The sequence below is a fragment of the Lytechinus pictus genome, chromosome 7 (genome assembly GCF_037042905.1).
Source record: "Lytechinus pictus isolate F3 Inbred chromosome 7, Lp3.0, whole genome shotgun sequence".
Classification (NCBI taxonomy): Eukaryota; Metazoa; Echinodermata; class Echinoidea; order Temnopleuroida; family Toxopneustidae; genus Lytechinus; species Lytechinus pictus.
The window spans coordinates 27,564,951-27,581,360 of record NC_087251.1 but is presented as its reverse complement, the minus strand read 5'-3'; the positions used below and the strand labels follow the sequence as shown (position 1 = coordinate 27,581,360).

The 16,410-nt window shown below is 36.4% G+C and overlaps 1 long non-coding RNA gene across 1 annotated transcript; it reads right to left on the bottom strand.

Moving 5' to 3' along the window:
* Positions 1 to 1,592: 1,592 nt before the first annotated feature.
* Positions 1,593 to 12,578, bottom strand: LOC135154627 (uncharacterized). The gene is made up of 4 exons (XR_010293997.1): positions 12,490 to 12,578; positions 11,536 to 11,764; positions 9,788 to 9,889; positions 1,593 to 1,715 (listed from the first exon to the last, which is right to left on the bottom strand). It is a non-coding gene; the product is annotated as an uncharacterized LOC135154627 (long non-coding RNA).
* Positions 12,579 to 16,410: the final 3,832 nt, after the last annotated feature.

The window sequence follows — 16,410 nt, the reverse complement described above, 5'->3', positions numbered from 1 at the left end:
ATGTCAATTATTATTATTATTCTCATCACTATTGATACCAACAAATCACTTCTCACGTTGTCAAAGTGCCAAAAGGGCGACAGAGACAACTGATTCTTAAAAGCTAAAAATGCTATTTAATCATTCCAACAGTTGTACGCTTGCTCTTCTTCATTTATATCAGTTGAAAAAAAATGCAATGTCAGAGCTCTGGCTGAACGCAATTATTCCCATTTTATGGAGGGATCTGATTATTCAAGATAAGCACTTTCTCTTTTAAGTAATTTGGGACACGACACACTTTCAGGTGCAATAAAATGCAATCGCCTGTCGGCTACGATTTATCATTCAGAGAAATAAGGACAGATAGGCCGCAGAGGAAGGAAGTATTCCATAATCGCAAATGATTTTCATTTATGCCTTTGGTTCTACCGCTTAAGAAGTTATTATATCAGTAATGATTAGGGACGTATCATAAATCGTTTTTACCGTCGTTTTACCTTCAGCCATTCTCGCTAATCACCGGTCAGCAATGATCACGTGGCTATAAAGATTCCCCAAGAACCGTTTAGTCTTTGATCCCATTTCAGGAGCTATATCACTTTTATATCTTTGAATTAGAGATTTCGAGTTTAATTTTTCAAAAGATCTAAGTGAGCCGGACACCTTCGGGAGCCTTTTCAACAAAGCTATTTAGACGCAAACAACGCAACCTGCATTACAGTTAGCATCATACCAGGGTCCCGTAACACAAAGGTTAGCGATTAAACGTACACTCAATTTTCACGATTGTAATCAATGGAATCAATCGTAGAAATAATGTTCTACGATCGGCATTGCTAAGCTTTGTGTATACGGGCCCCAGGTACTATATTAATTGGGAAGAATGGCTATAGTGTAAGTGAACATTTTGCCAATGGATGCTAATGCTAATGCTAGAGTGCTGCAACGGGTTTGGTGGTAGTGATGACAATGTCGGAGTGAAATCCTGAATGGTTCACCTTTAAAAAATCCACCCATTTTGAAGATGTAGACAACATTCTAAGCAGCTGCGCGGTCCCGTAAACACATGTAAATGCCAGCGAGCAAAGGCGTATGATGTGATTTTGATGGAGTATGGAGTCTGTTTTGCCAGTCATGTAGTCGTTAGAATGGTTTAGGGAGCAATAAAGGAGGCTCAACAGATTTTGGCGGAACAAAATTCCTTGACACCTACACCTTAATAGAGCCATTGCCTATATACGAAACACCTTGATTTTTATGTGACGTTTAATGGTAAAATGTGCCCCGAGAAAATTAGGACATGTTTGATCGTTTAGATTTTATCAGAAAATTATGTACCCCCTTTCTCGGTGACGTTTTATCATCATTCAAATTGAAAGTCAAGGTCAGAAATTTACTCAGTACTAGTAAATTGAATTCAAAAATAAAATGCATCTTTAGAATAATGGCAAGAAAATCGTTAAAAAAGGGGCGAGTTTAAAGAGCACAATAGAATGTGGATGAAACCTGCTGTTTGATTAAATATGATAATATTATATAAAGTATAAATCATATTTTCATAAGATACAGTTTTCGAGATGTTCTAATAATACATGTAGGCTTACCAAAGCCGAGGAAGGCTTTTATTAGGGTGCTCGACGATTTAAAGAGTCGGTCCTTCTGGCTTTATATCACACCTGGGTGGAGAGTGGCATCAGATGCAGATATTTGTGTCTTGTGATTGTACGTCCATACTGCAAAATAAACAAAACAGAAGTGGTGTCACAATTCACCAGTAGTCTTTACAGAGTACCAAACCAAACATTTGACACCATTGCTTAATTCATGGTGCTATTGTAACACATTCTGCATGTTGTTTTAACATTATTTGGTGTTATGTACAAACTCCCGAGAGTGCGGTCTTCCGCAAAACACTTGTAACTTTACACCGTGAATCAAGAAATTACAGTGTATGATTTAGATTTAGAAGACACGACACCATTAGCTTTGCCATTACACCGTGACACACATTCATAGCAAATATTCATCTCATTGCGTAACCTAATTGGTCGTTTCGGTATACCTGTCCGATCAATAGACGGGCTCTCCATGCTAATAAACACTACCACATCCCAATCCGGTACTACATTAATTCCAAGTGTATAATTAGCAAGGCGTGAATTTGCAAGTCGTCACATACATCGACACACTATAGCATGTGACAATTGCTCCTAACCGTAACCCATTACCTCACCTGGGTCATGTGCATCACAATATCGATAAATGTCTTGCTGGAGTAGGGTTCAAACCCACAAACCCGTGATTTAGATTAGAATCATACACCATGAAGAATGGGTATATTTAAAAAAAGATATTAATACAATGAATAATAAAATTTGACACCATAATGAAACGCCGAGTAAGAAGATCATGGAAAAGGATTGAGTGAAATTAGTACGTTAAAGGCACGTATGGGGTAGAGGAGAGAGGAAGGAAGGAGAGGGATAAAAGGAAAATGAAGAGAGTACTGTATGTAGGCAAAGATTTCGATTGACTATGTATGTATGTCATTGCTTGAGGACGTTCCTTTCAATTAGGCGAATAATATACCATGCATTTCACTTGTAACACCGTAATCATTTGTTTTATTGACTAGCGAGGGCTCACAAATGAGAGCTTCATTCTAGTAAGTCTTATTCTTGTATTTTCGTCTCCCTCTCTCTTCATAATTCTCATTTCTACGACCTAATCGATTAAACATGCGCCAACCGTGTGCGATCCATGACTGAGTCTTGACGGATTCCCGTGTGTTTTATATTTATCTATCTATCCATTAGGCATCCCATTCAGTGATTAGTTTCTCGATTAATGACCAAGAAAGCTCAGACTGCGTATTGGTTTCCTATCTGAATTGTCTTCGTCAAGCAAACGGGAGTTCATTTACGACGTTCCCGTTCTCGCTCCGTGGTTAACGAATGCCGACAGTCATATATAAATTGATCGATATATTGCATACAGGGTCATGTTTTTGCATAAATTGATATGGAATAAATTCGTGGGTTGACAGGAATCTCAAGTCCCCAACGTCCTTCGGCAATCTTAAAATACTCTGCTAAACTATTACATACTGCATTTTATTAGTGCACCAATGTCACTTAACGCGATTCGTAATTTATGATATATACATTAAAAATTACCAACAAATATTTTGCACTTAGCAATTACTTTTATCATATTTTATTTCAAAAAAATAAGAGCGTGACTATAATACCTTAGATACAAATATCATATACATTAAACCATTTTTTCAGAGGAATTATTGTAAAATAATGTAATCAATATGAATGATGCTTAGACGATAAAATCGGTGAAATGGTTTTAATGAAACAATGACGCACGCCTTATACATGTTATAGAAATAGATGTAGAAAAACTACAGATGAATGAAATATAAATGGGCTTACTAATTAGTTTTCTAGCGTTCGATATAAATGCTTATGAATAAAGATGCCACCCAAGGGGCTGGGACAAGATATCTTGATGGGCCGAGGGGGGGGGGGCAAGACGAACCACAGCTGACGTTTTTTTCTCAATTAAATTATAGAAATATCGTAAAATTGTTTTAATTCCTTTCTCCTCTTTCCTCTTATATTTCACTACTTAAAACAAATCATAGGGGTCGTCGCCCCTGCCCCTCTTCTGTAACGCAACCCATCTCCTCTGTTAAGGATATTTCCCGAGGTAACACACCTTCACCCCCCCCCCCACACACACACACACACATCTTCTCGGTCCTTTGATATTGAGCCAATAATTTTCCTCCTGCTCTTTCCTCTGTTCATTATGTTTAAATAGGGGTATGTTTCGTGTTTGTCATGTGCAGCTCCGCCAATTCATCTAAACTCGACTTCAACTCCAACACGACGTCATTCCATCACTTCATCTTATATTTCTTGATCTTCTTTCCACCGCTTTCGGCATCTCGAATTCCTCCAACATCCATGCTTCATCATCAACGCCATGCAGATTTACCTCTAAACTCCAGGCCCGCTTCCACCATTGCCTAGATTCCATCATATCAACTCAAATAGATTTTCTGTGGGTTTCCCTCCTGTACATGCACTTAGCTCAAACAAACAATTCTCGGCGCGAGAATGTGCCGCAATCCCACCACCCTTTGAGGTAATGAGAGCCCTACTTCAAGCAGTGTGATGAATCGGCAATGTCACTTCATAATCAAATGATACTTTATTTCTCCATCTTATCAATTTATGTCTCCGCTCAACCGTCAATCACAATTCGTAGAAATAGACAATTCAGGGTGTTCGGGCGATACAGGGAACGTTGGAAAGCCGTAATTTATCAGAAAATGGGCATCCCGGTGAGGTAAATTCTTGCACTTTGTGCGGGGGCAGTGACCAAGAAAATGCAGATTTCAGTTTTGATTCATAAGAAGGTGGTCTTCTGGGAAATTTACAACTTGAGGCAAAATATTATTGATTGCAATGTTTTCTTTCAAAATATATCATAACACTCATGGGTCGCGTGACTTACATTCATGCAACTTGTCAGAAGAGGCCGATGGCTGTTTGTACAACGCGTATAGGTTTTATGCGACATACTGAGAAGAAAATGTCACGATATAATACTAATTCTTTCCCAATTTCCGTCTTACTTTAATTAAAGTAAATATTTCTAGTATACGAGAGCAAAGTTTAATCAAGCAGCCACTAATCTATATATGCAGATACCAATTTAAACTAAATTTTAGATCTCAACTAAAATGCATATTTTTCTCCATTTAAAAGTATACTTTTGAGGTACAAAAAATGACGACTCTTAAGCGTGTGAGTATGTAAGCATATAAGACACTTTTACGCCTCCTTCATATTGATTACAAGTTACAGAATAATTTTAAGAAAGCATGATGAAAAAAAGATCGATAAAAAGATGGCATGCAATGGGAAGAAAATGACTAAAGTGTATCATTATCCCAATAGATTCTATCAGTTTAATCTGTGTCTAATTGTCATCGATGAAGCATCATAATGGGGATATGGCACGGCTGTTGATTAGACTTTTGTTAAGAAGCAAAAAATGCTCATCTAGGGAAAATAAAAACGATCACCATAGATATTATTTAGTTGAAATGGATTCCAGCAAACAGGAATATTCCAGGAGCGTTGTCTTTCTTTGATAAGCTTTGGGTACGCGATTGAGCGTGCAAACAGAGTAATGATTCAAAGCTTAAAAACGATGATTGCATTCACGGTAAGAAAATGTAAAAATATAGCTTGCATGCCGTAAAATGAGACAAACACCTACAACTAAACTAAAGCATAAGAACAAATAACGCATGCAGTACAATTTACAATAGGTGCGAAAACGCGATCTCTTTTCCTTAATTGAAAAAAAAAAAGATGAATTTGATAATGCTTGAAAAAACAATTTTAGGTGGATTAAAGATTTATGACAATGCGCTGATGCTGAGGATTCGATGAGTACCGCCCAAAGCATTTATTCAAACTTGAGGATTCTCATCGTCCTTACCCTTTCATTTTTCTTTCTTTATCGCTTCTTAGCTTACTTCGTCTTTGTTTTTGTTTTGCATTATATGCTCGCCATTGTCTTTCCGAAGTGCATCATTACGTCATCTTGCACAAGTCTCCATCCATTTTTTTTTAAACCACCCCCGCCCCCTCTCTCTCTCTGTCAGTCTCGGTTCGCATGTATATCTGTATGCGTGTGTCTCTCTCCCTCTCTCTTTCACTCTCTCTCCCCCCTCTCTGACACATCTTCTCGAGTATCTTCCTCTCATTCTCTCGATCTCTCACTCCGTCTTGCATGTCCTCTCTCCCAAATAGATTCCAAACGAGAATAATAAAACCGATAATCTTTGTTTCTTCATCGTTATTGCTCATGGCGCGAATTTTACGAATATATCAGCAGAAAAAAAAGTAGAAAAGAGAAGAAAGGTGATATAACGAGCCTCAATTGTACATCGATTTTTCGTTCAAATATCCACTTGAGATGAGCCTCTGAAATGATATAATGCTTCAGATCGAGTCGAATATAAGAATGATATAAATTTATTGAAATGCCCTGCATGCAATTTTGCTGACTATATACTGTATATCTACTCCGCCCACACATTGCATGGTGATCATAGAAATACGCTTCTGCTCCTTATTATACTATTTTGTTGTTATTGTTGCTCAGCCCATTAAAATAATCCAGACTGATGTATAATGGAACCTTGCATCTGGGAGTGTAATTTTCACCATAATGAAAGGGCCTCTTTTTTTTTAGCAATGCACTCAAATGCGATTGCCTCTGTAAATATTAAAAAACAGAACATTCTACAGGAAAACAATTTTTTACAGAAAAAAATAACATAATCATTCTGTATTGTTATAACAGGAAAGTTTCTGTATTTCAACATGTCTTTTTTTAGGGGGCGAAGGCTATGTTTTATAGTACAAGAAATTTGTATGGTGTCCTACCCCAAATTCAAATTATCTCTAATTTTACACATATCATTTAAGATTACACAGTGCTTGCATGTGTTCTCGAAACTCTGCTGATAGAATTTCAAGCGGCAAAACAAAACTTATTTGGATCTTTGGCCAGCTTTCACGATAGAAATTAGTGATTTTTAACTGATAATTTAATCATGATTGCAATCAGTTGGGTCAGACAAGGATAACTATATAATCCGAGCGGTTTACTAGTATTTTTCATCAAGAAGATATTTGTGAATTCGCCATATGGGTAAAATCAACTGGCAGTTTTTCCGGCGAGCATGGTCTCTGACCATCGACTTGAATCATGACAAAATATGATATGTGAAAATGTAAAAAAAAAAAAAAAGGGGGGGGCTGCAAAGGGACTTCTTTGTTGCTGCCAATGTGCCTATATATTAACTGTATCGACATGTCATGATTTAAAGGAAATACAGAGAGGGGTGGCAGAGAGATAAAGTGGGGTGGGGGTTGGGAGAGATAGCAGATGACGAAGCTAAGATTGTTTCTTTATCTCGAAATGACATCGCCAAGAAACCAATAATGTTGCCATGTTTGAAAGAGCGTGCATGGTCAGTAAAGAAGTAACGGTAATAAAGCGGTCTATGACCTTTACTGAATTGTCTTTGCCTTTCTAATGAGACCCAAGGCAATAACAGTCCTTGCATGCAAAAATTACATGGTATTACTTTCAATGGTTGCATTGTCAGCACCCGATCCTCTGAATTTGCAAACCATTCTGGCGAAATCAGAACCTCGGTCATATGCAAAAGCCAACTCATTAGCAACAATTAGCAAAGTCTTTACAGGCATGGTGAATATATTTGTGTGCCAGTTTTCACAAGTATCAATAACAATATGCAGCATCATTAACAATATATATACACCAGTTTTTATTAACATTTAGAACCCTTTTTCATTTACAAGTATTGGCCAATGTGGTAATTGTCGTCGGAGGGCAAGACAAGTTGTTCTTGGAACCTACATTAGAATTGCACCTCTGAAATCGCCACGACTGTTGTGTCTTCACTGTTATTTGTGTTTCCATTATGCTTGCTCTATTTGCAACATATCACGCACAAACCATACAATATATTTACATATATATTAATACAATTATACGTGTATGCAATTTATCTTCAAACTTTTACCAAATCATGACAAATCCATGATTGAAGAAGCTTTTGCCTACAGACCAAAGTTTTAGTAGCCATATCTATTACCAAACTGTTACAGCATTTTTTTTTTTTTTTTTTTTTTTTGGGGGGGGGGGGGTCTTTGCTGTACCCTTTTATAGTACTGTTTAAAGATAATTCATCTCATTATGTGCAACACAATAACGATGTATTCTATGTTGGTGATATAAATGAACGAAATAAAATGTAGTGAATGAAATTGGGATTGATTCTGTGTGTTCTAAAGCTTCATCTCTAGGATATTTCTTGACGGCCCAATCTTGGGATTATTGCCAACTCTCAATTGTCTCTGGGCAAGGATAGTATTGACGTGTGAAAAGAAGTATCTTATTGGCTCAGAAGACGAATAGTTTTGGGTGTCCTTTTTTTATTACGACCTCAACAGATTTTGGACGATTGTAAACGCTTTACATTGTGGGTAACTCGGTGTATTTTCACCAAATCTAAGATGAAAAAACCTCTTTATACTCGTTTGTTTCTTCCCTAAAAAAAACCATATAGTGATATGATTATCTTTGCTATCTTATGACCTTCTAACTCGTCTAAATCGTTTTACAACAAGCACAATGAGCGAATGTCTGCAGGCATGGATTGCGTGACAGAAACATAACACAGACTTACTGCGTGCGCCTAACTCGTTAGATGTAAACGAACACGTAGATGAGATTCCTTGATAAGTTTAGCGATCAAAGGGAAAGCCAAAAAACTTCTAAACCGACCCTTTTTCCTATCTGCTAATCATAATACACCCATGACACTTAATCTTTGGGAAACGTTCATACAATTCGGTTAATCTTGAAGAAGACAATTGAATTAATCACGAACATGAATTCTAATAAACAAAATGGAGACTTCACCGAGGACTATTCTTCATAACAGTCATGACAGTGAATAAACTGCTTGATGACGGAAGCTTAATTTTCAGCATCAGATTAATTAAAAAAAAAGACATCATTCTAATTTCCGACAATAGTTTTTGCTATTTTTTTTTTCTTCGGAGGAGTCTTTTTTTTATTCTTTTACACTGATCAAAATGGAGGTAAGCTATATAACTTTAAGATATATAATTTTCCCAGTCTTTTTTTTAATACATCTGCTCAATCTTTCACAGACTTGTTCCTCTCACGTTTTTGCTTTTCATTCAAACCGACTTATTTTGGCAATAAGGTCAATACTCTTTGATGAGGTGAACTGCGGTCACTCTAAAAACAAAGCCTTCAAATATGCACGTACATATATAATCTCATTCTAAGCACGTGTTGCAGATTTCGATATTGCTTCATTTATCTTTGAAACGATGCACATGGGTAGTATCACTATAATATGGGCATGAATGTATAATGCAGTGCATCCAAAGAAATCGGAAAGAAAATGGGAATGATAAATGTTGTTTTGGTTTACATTTCGTTTTGTTTTAATTTAACAATATATATGCTTTGACTTGTTTATGATCAAGATATATGCCTGGGAGAGAATATAAATGGTCAATTAAGCTCCTTGATATGGTGTAATTGGTTCACAAACATCCTGTGTTTTAGGGGATATACTTAACACATCAATTTCTAGATCCTATTCCTATTTCATATGATTCTTTGAATTTTGGGGGAAAACACAAGTGTTGCGATTTCAATTCATTTGTTCTCATTTATTTTTATTTCCAACAAAACAAAATATATTGATTTGTTGTACATCACGAGATGAAACAGCTTTTGAAAACAGTATAAAGGTTATTACAAAGACAAATAATTATATAACAGACCCTCACCCTTTCAAGGCAATGAGCAAGGGGCGATATTCTGGAAATATCACTATGATCATGCCATAATTGGAATAACAATGGGTATTATTCCGGACGTTGTTAGCAAAGAGGGGGTGATCTAGATCCAGCAAAATAATGATACAAAATACATGATGTATTTTGACTGTTACAGAAATAAAAACTTTTCTCATCCCAATATAGTTGGTGATTTCATACACGTAGTGTTAATAAATTCATTTATTTGTTTAATTATTTATCTATCTATTTATTTATTTTTTACAAAATCTAAAAATTATGTTCAGTGTCCAAAGTAAGCACCCTATATGTATTTTTTTACAAGATTTTCTTACCAGCATTGTTTTCCGCTTCGGTTATTAATCAAATCTTCACATTATGCTACAGATTCAGGACCCTTTGACAATCCTGCATTTATAAGGTCCAAAATTGCTCTCCTGAAACAGAAATGAGATACAATGAAAAAATAGAAGCATACTCAACATCATACTTAAGTGGTATCATTATTTATCTTCTTTTTTTAGGAAATGTGCTCTATGCCACTCAGTTATTCTAGAATCTAGATTATAGACAAATCGTCCATGTGATTTATATCCACCAGGGGACCGTTTCATGAAAGGACATTTTATCCGACAAGTACTGTTTTATCCGACAGTTACCATGGTAACAGTACCTCTCAGCCAATTATGCTCAAGGAAAGTTGTCAGACCTGACAACATGTCGGATGAAAATGTTGATGAAATGCCCCCCTGGTCTACTGGCAGTTGGTCTGCTCTTCTGGATGTCTAATATTGCCTGGGCTAAACCCATTTGGTCTACAACCTACTCTACATATCAAGTTTATTATCCAGAACAATCTAGGAATGGTATACAGAATTTTCAAAGTTTATTTTAAAAATGCTGCCGTTCAAACGAAACATAAAAAAAGAATTGACAGTTAAATCTCATCTCTTGCAACACATGTCCTATTAAAAGCATTCAGCAAAACTAAGGTTACTCAACACTCATACAGTGCGTATCAAAAAAAAGTTTACACTTTGAAAAAGCCCTGGGAATTAAAAAATATACATCATGTGGGTAGTTTTTTCACATATAATCTTTAATATGGGTCTCATCTATCTAATGCAAGAACAAAATTTGACAGAATGTTACACTTGAGTGAGCACTGTCCATTTTTGTAAAGCTCGCAGAAATCTGTTTGCGCAGAAATGCTCGTTTTCACGCTTTGTAAAGGGGAAAAGGTGAAATCAAACTTACCCTGCGAAACATTTCTCATCCATTTCCCTTGCACTTTAAGTCAATTGAAATTAAACGGATACATTCAAGCATTCTGTAACAATTTTGCCACCCAAATTAAAATTTCAACACTTAGTAAGCACAACCTTTACCCTTTTTGTGCCAGCTGGATCTGAGGACATAACTGAATCTGAACAAAAGTTTATATCAGACATTTCCAGCATTTTTCACTAAGTTTGTATCATTTAAAGTGTGTTTACATTTCATTTTTTATTTAATACTTGTTTCTCCACACTTTTCCCAAGCTCGAAAATGATTAACAAAATGAAAATGAAGCCTAAGCCCTTTCATGTAAATTACAGCTCAGTGTAAAGCAAATATCGTCACGATGGCCTCGGTGTGTGGAGGAGTGGGGTGGGGGCGCAATGCACTCTTCGAAGTGTTTTTGGCAAGGAAACAAGTTGAAAAAGGTAAAATATATCATCAAATCAATTTTACTAGCTAAATTCCTCGTGTTCTTCATGATTAAGGTCTACTTTTATTCGCATAACTATTTCAGAGTTCTGCGCAAATCATTTTTCACTAACTTTTCAAAAGTAAGTGGTGCTCACTCAAGCGGAAATATTTTTCGACAATTATATCGTCATTTACTTAAGTGGATGTGCACCAATGTTAAAATGTGGAAAAATCTTCAGGATTTTACAAATATATAATTTTACAGGATTTTTTTCTAAGTGTAAACTTTTTTTGATACGCACTGTATAATACAAATGCACACATTACATTCCTATTGGACCAATTATTTTTGTATGAAGTACTAAAACATCTTAAGTTCTTACCACTTTACCTGCATATTTAGGAGTGCAAAATTGATACCAAACCCTCCATTAGATGATTCTGAGTCTTACATTCTGTGAATCCAAAACAATTGCTTGCCAGTAAACCCCTTCTATAGTTGATGATAATTTCAACCCCCTTCTTCAGCTTCCTTGACCATTTTAGTTGTGTTGCAATGACAATGCGATGCTTGCTAGTCCATTTCCATTTCACCAAGACATCAGAGTCTAACATCAAATCTATAAAAAAAAAGATAGAAAATTGTTCACAATTATTTAGTACTTCTGTATGGTTAGATATGGGAGAATAATAGAGGTTTACCAACACAAAGTTGAAAGTAGATTTTCCGTTTAGGGCCTACCAGATCTAGACGTAGGCCTAACTAATTTAAGACTTAACTTAGTTTAACAAAGTAAAACTTATATAGGCCTATTTATTGTTAGTCAGGGAAGTGAGGCGTGATTTATGTCCTAATTGGAATCTATTCTTACTTTTAGCCTATTAACTTGGTACTTATGTTAGATCTTAGTTAGACTTAGTCTAAAACCAAAGACAAATAGAACCTACGCTATTTTTTATTTAAGTAGGCCTAGATCTAGATGATCTAGTCTATAATTACTGCAATAACTAATGCGTAGACATATCTTCACTTGTGTCCGCCAATATATGAAATCTGGATAAGGCCAACAGCCTAAGACTTTGGTAGTTCTAACTCTAGATCTAAGTTAGACTGGATTTAGATTTAGATCTAGATCAAGATAATAGACTGGATAGGTCTAAACTCTAGATCTAACTTTTTAAGTTAGCCTACGCCCTCGTCCTCACGCTGACACAAAAGTGAATAGGTGGGACACGTTAGAAATTGAATTTCTGTATTTTAATCTAATGAAAAGAAAATTGCCCTGGAATTTCATAATTTCGTGGTATTACTTATGTTCCCTTTAGATTGGAAGATCATACTTACTTTACCGGTATATCCCGTACATTCTAAATAAACAAGATAGTGAGATACAACACGTCCAAGTTAGAGCTTTCACTTCCGAAGTTCCGATACCGTACGGTAGACTACATCGACAAAGTTCTTTCACTTCTTTGTTGACTTCGCACAAAGCTAAAGCTAATTAGCTAAATAGGGGCCAAGTCAAGGAGTCAAATCACGTCGTCAGGCAAATTAAACACTACATTGCCATTGGGCTTATCTTATTGGAAATTAGAAGAGGTTGTTTAAAAATATTATTATATCATTAATATCTAATCAAGTCCTTAAACTGTACATCTAGAAAAAATACGCTATTTTGTATTTATTATTTCTTTGCCTCGCCTATGGTGGCAGCATGTGAAAGAGGTCAAGCCACTAGCGTACCTACGGGGGGGGGGGGGCAGAGGGGGCACTCTGCCCCCCCTGACGAGCCACAACCCATACAAAAGACATATACCTGCCCCCCTGACGAGCTTAAAAGACCTTTTTTGCCCCCCCCTGACGAACGTGAAGACCTTTAATGACCCCCCTGAAGAGCCTGAAGACCTTTTTTTTTTTTTTTTTTTTTTTTTTTTTTGCTTGTCAAATTTTTTGGCGGCCGATTTTGCCCCCCCCTGTGGAAAATCCTAGGTACGCCATTGGGTCAAGCTGTTTCCTAAACTCATAACTAAGTATGGGTATATATAGAATTCGCTCTGATTTGAAGATCAATGCTTAAGTCAACGAATATATGGTAAGAAACTGATTCAAGTGCAAGATGTTATAGTTTTTATAACTGGCAGATATACACAAAAATATTGCAAAAGATGGCAAAAATTAAAGATTGTTATTATCATTCCTAAAGAACAACCGACGAAACAGAGACTGAAGCTGCCTTACCCTACCCCACTCCCCTCGTAATTTCGAGAGGGTCGTTTTGTAGTGATCATTATTACATGAACCACGCATTATATTATCACACTTTCATTTTTTTAACAAAATGCAGTCGGATTTCATCTGTAGACGAAGGTAGATCTAAAAATATATATAGACCTATTTCCGCAAACAAGTGAGAATGAAAAAATAAATCGAATTGTGCTAGGAAGTCGGCAGTTGAATGGGAGACACTTTCAAATGGAAGTGGAATATGAAACTGGTTCCTTTGTTTGTTTTTTAGTAATGACGTAATAAATTAGGGAAAATCTGGGAAATTAATGAGGACATGGAAACCATATATTTGTGCTCATAAGTGTATTAATGTTAAGACATCAATTATGTATGATACAACTGAGCTCTAAGGAAGTCACATCGACTGCGGTTGTGGTTATGGTCAGGGGATCCCTGGCCTACTTCCGAATTGGGATTCGCTCAGCTTTAGGAGCTGCTCGAAGACCAATAGGGGACGACAGGGGGCAACTGCCCTTTAAGTTTCTTTCAAGTCGAGGGAAAAGGTCAAATAGAACATTAAGAACAATTATCATGATTATGATGAAAAAGTATTTGTGAAAACAAGATTTTGAGTTGTGCAAATAACATCTGTTTGTCTGTATCGAAAAAATATAACCACATTCGTGTTGTCATACTCCCGCTAATCAGAAAACACTGGTACCGTCCTTGCTCAAGTCGGTATATATGATTTTGATCATCACGAAAAGATGATATTTTGCCGATGGTACTGGATTCTTAATCATTTCTTTGATCTGATCCAAGATAAGATAAGGTCAAATATGAGGCTATTTGCTGATGACTGTGTAATTTATATAGAGATTTCCAAAAGTAATGACCATCACATTCTTCAACAGGATCTCCAGCAACTATCCAATTGGTCTTCAACCTGGTTGATGAATTTCAATGTGAAGAAGTGTGCAGTTCTATATCAATAACTCGAAAACGTGTGCCTGGCTTCTATGATTACTCTCTCCGCAATGATCTTATACCAAGAGCAAGTGAATACAAATACCTAGGTGTGACGATCACTGCTGATTTACGTTGGAATAAGCATTGCCAGAACATCAGACAAAAAGCAAGTCGTACTTTGGGACTTATCCGAAGGACCTTGTCACCATGTACCAAAAAGGTGAAAGCCAGAGCCTACACTGCATTGGTCCGTCCACAATTGGAATATGCATCAGAGGCATGGAACCCGCATACAGCTACAATTGTTAGCTCAATTGAAAAAGTGCAAAGATCAGCTGCTCGCTTTGTACACGGTGACTACAGGACCTCAATACCTTCCCAGCCCTTATGTCTGCATTCGGATGGGATAGTCTCTATATACACGTCGTCTTCTTGCTCAGTGTACCCTCTTCCATAAAATTCATCATCATCTAGTTGCTGTACCTTTTCCTCCTACCATTGGTCCTGCCACATATATTGGACGACATGATCACAGCCTTAAATACGCTATACCGAAAGCAACCACTGGTGCATACAAGTTCTCTTTCTTCCCACGTACTGTCAAAATTTGGAATCACCTACCAGGACCTGTTGTAATGGGAACAAACCCAGCTGTATTTTATGCTGTAAGCCAAGAGGCAGTTTTTACTTGCACGGTGCACATTCACTTTTAATGTATATAAGTGAAATTTCAAATTACTTCACCATGGCACCCCGCCCTGATACACATAATGTTTTCATCCCGGGATAGCTTTGAAGCTGCTGAAAGGGATTACTCTTCAAGGTTCAAGGTTCAATAGTATATCGTCTCCACTCCCTGGGGAGTGTTCTGTCAGACATAGTTGTATAAAAAGCAGTCACGCATAATACCAAAGCAAGACGCTTATGTCAAAATCCTCCACTGTCTGTATACGGCATTAAATGTAGGCCTTCTAGTGTTATCTCAAGGAATCGGTTGGTCAAAATGAATTTACCAGTTAATACAATTTTAACGTATATTGATACTTTGAACAATCATATATCTACTTCACATAATAGGATTAAGCTATAACGCTTGATAGCAATGTTATTAATGGGCACTTGAATTCGTCTTATTATATTCAAGAACATCCATTCCAAGAAACAATGTGTCCTTTGGAATGCTTTAATCCTAAAAGGACTAGGGCCATGATGCCCCTCCCCCCTCAATCCTTCGCGTAGGGGCAGATCCAGGATTTTCCAAAGGGGGGGCAAATTTTTCGAAGGAAAAATTTGACAAGCAAAAAAAAAAAAAAAGTCTTCAATTTCAAAAGCGGGGGCACACCTCTGTTTTAATGGCATTTTTGCAATACAAATTTTTATTTTTGCTTCTCAAAAGGGGGAGGGCACGTGCTCCCTGCCTCCCAAAGTCTCCGATAGCGCTGCAAAATTTTATGACTTTTTTTCTTTGAAGTCTCGCGCAACTTTTGAGACCAAATTCGCGACATACGGGTATTATCGCGACGCCAAATTACTTTTTACGAGACAATATCATGCCGAAAATGGCTAATTTTTATACTTTGTATACAAAGTCTATGGGGGATCACATTTATAAAAAGTGTGATTATTTTCTGTTTTAATTGGTCTGCTTAATTAATTTAGGGTTTAATTTAGTTGTTAATTGGTCTGTAATAATTTCCATTGAAAAAAAACAATGAAAAACAAAAGATGACAAAACAGAGAAACACATAAGAAATTCTAAAAACAAAGAAATACATAAGGAAAAAATAGGCGTTGCAATTTTTCTTTGTGGAATCCTTTTGAAGTGAAATTGGGTGTTGAATATGTTTAACACCCTATGTATTTTACGAATAAATTTGCATTATTATATTCATAACATATAAAAAATAATAATTTTAAGCTTTGTTTTAACCTTGGCTCTCTTCAAATCACTTTAGTTAAGAAAACATGCTGTGTAGACATAAGCAAAAAGAGCTCTGAACAAGCGCAGCTGAATATCCATATAAAAGCTTCGCTATACAAATTAATGTTTATTATTATTTTTTATACTGG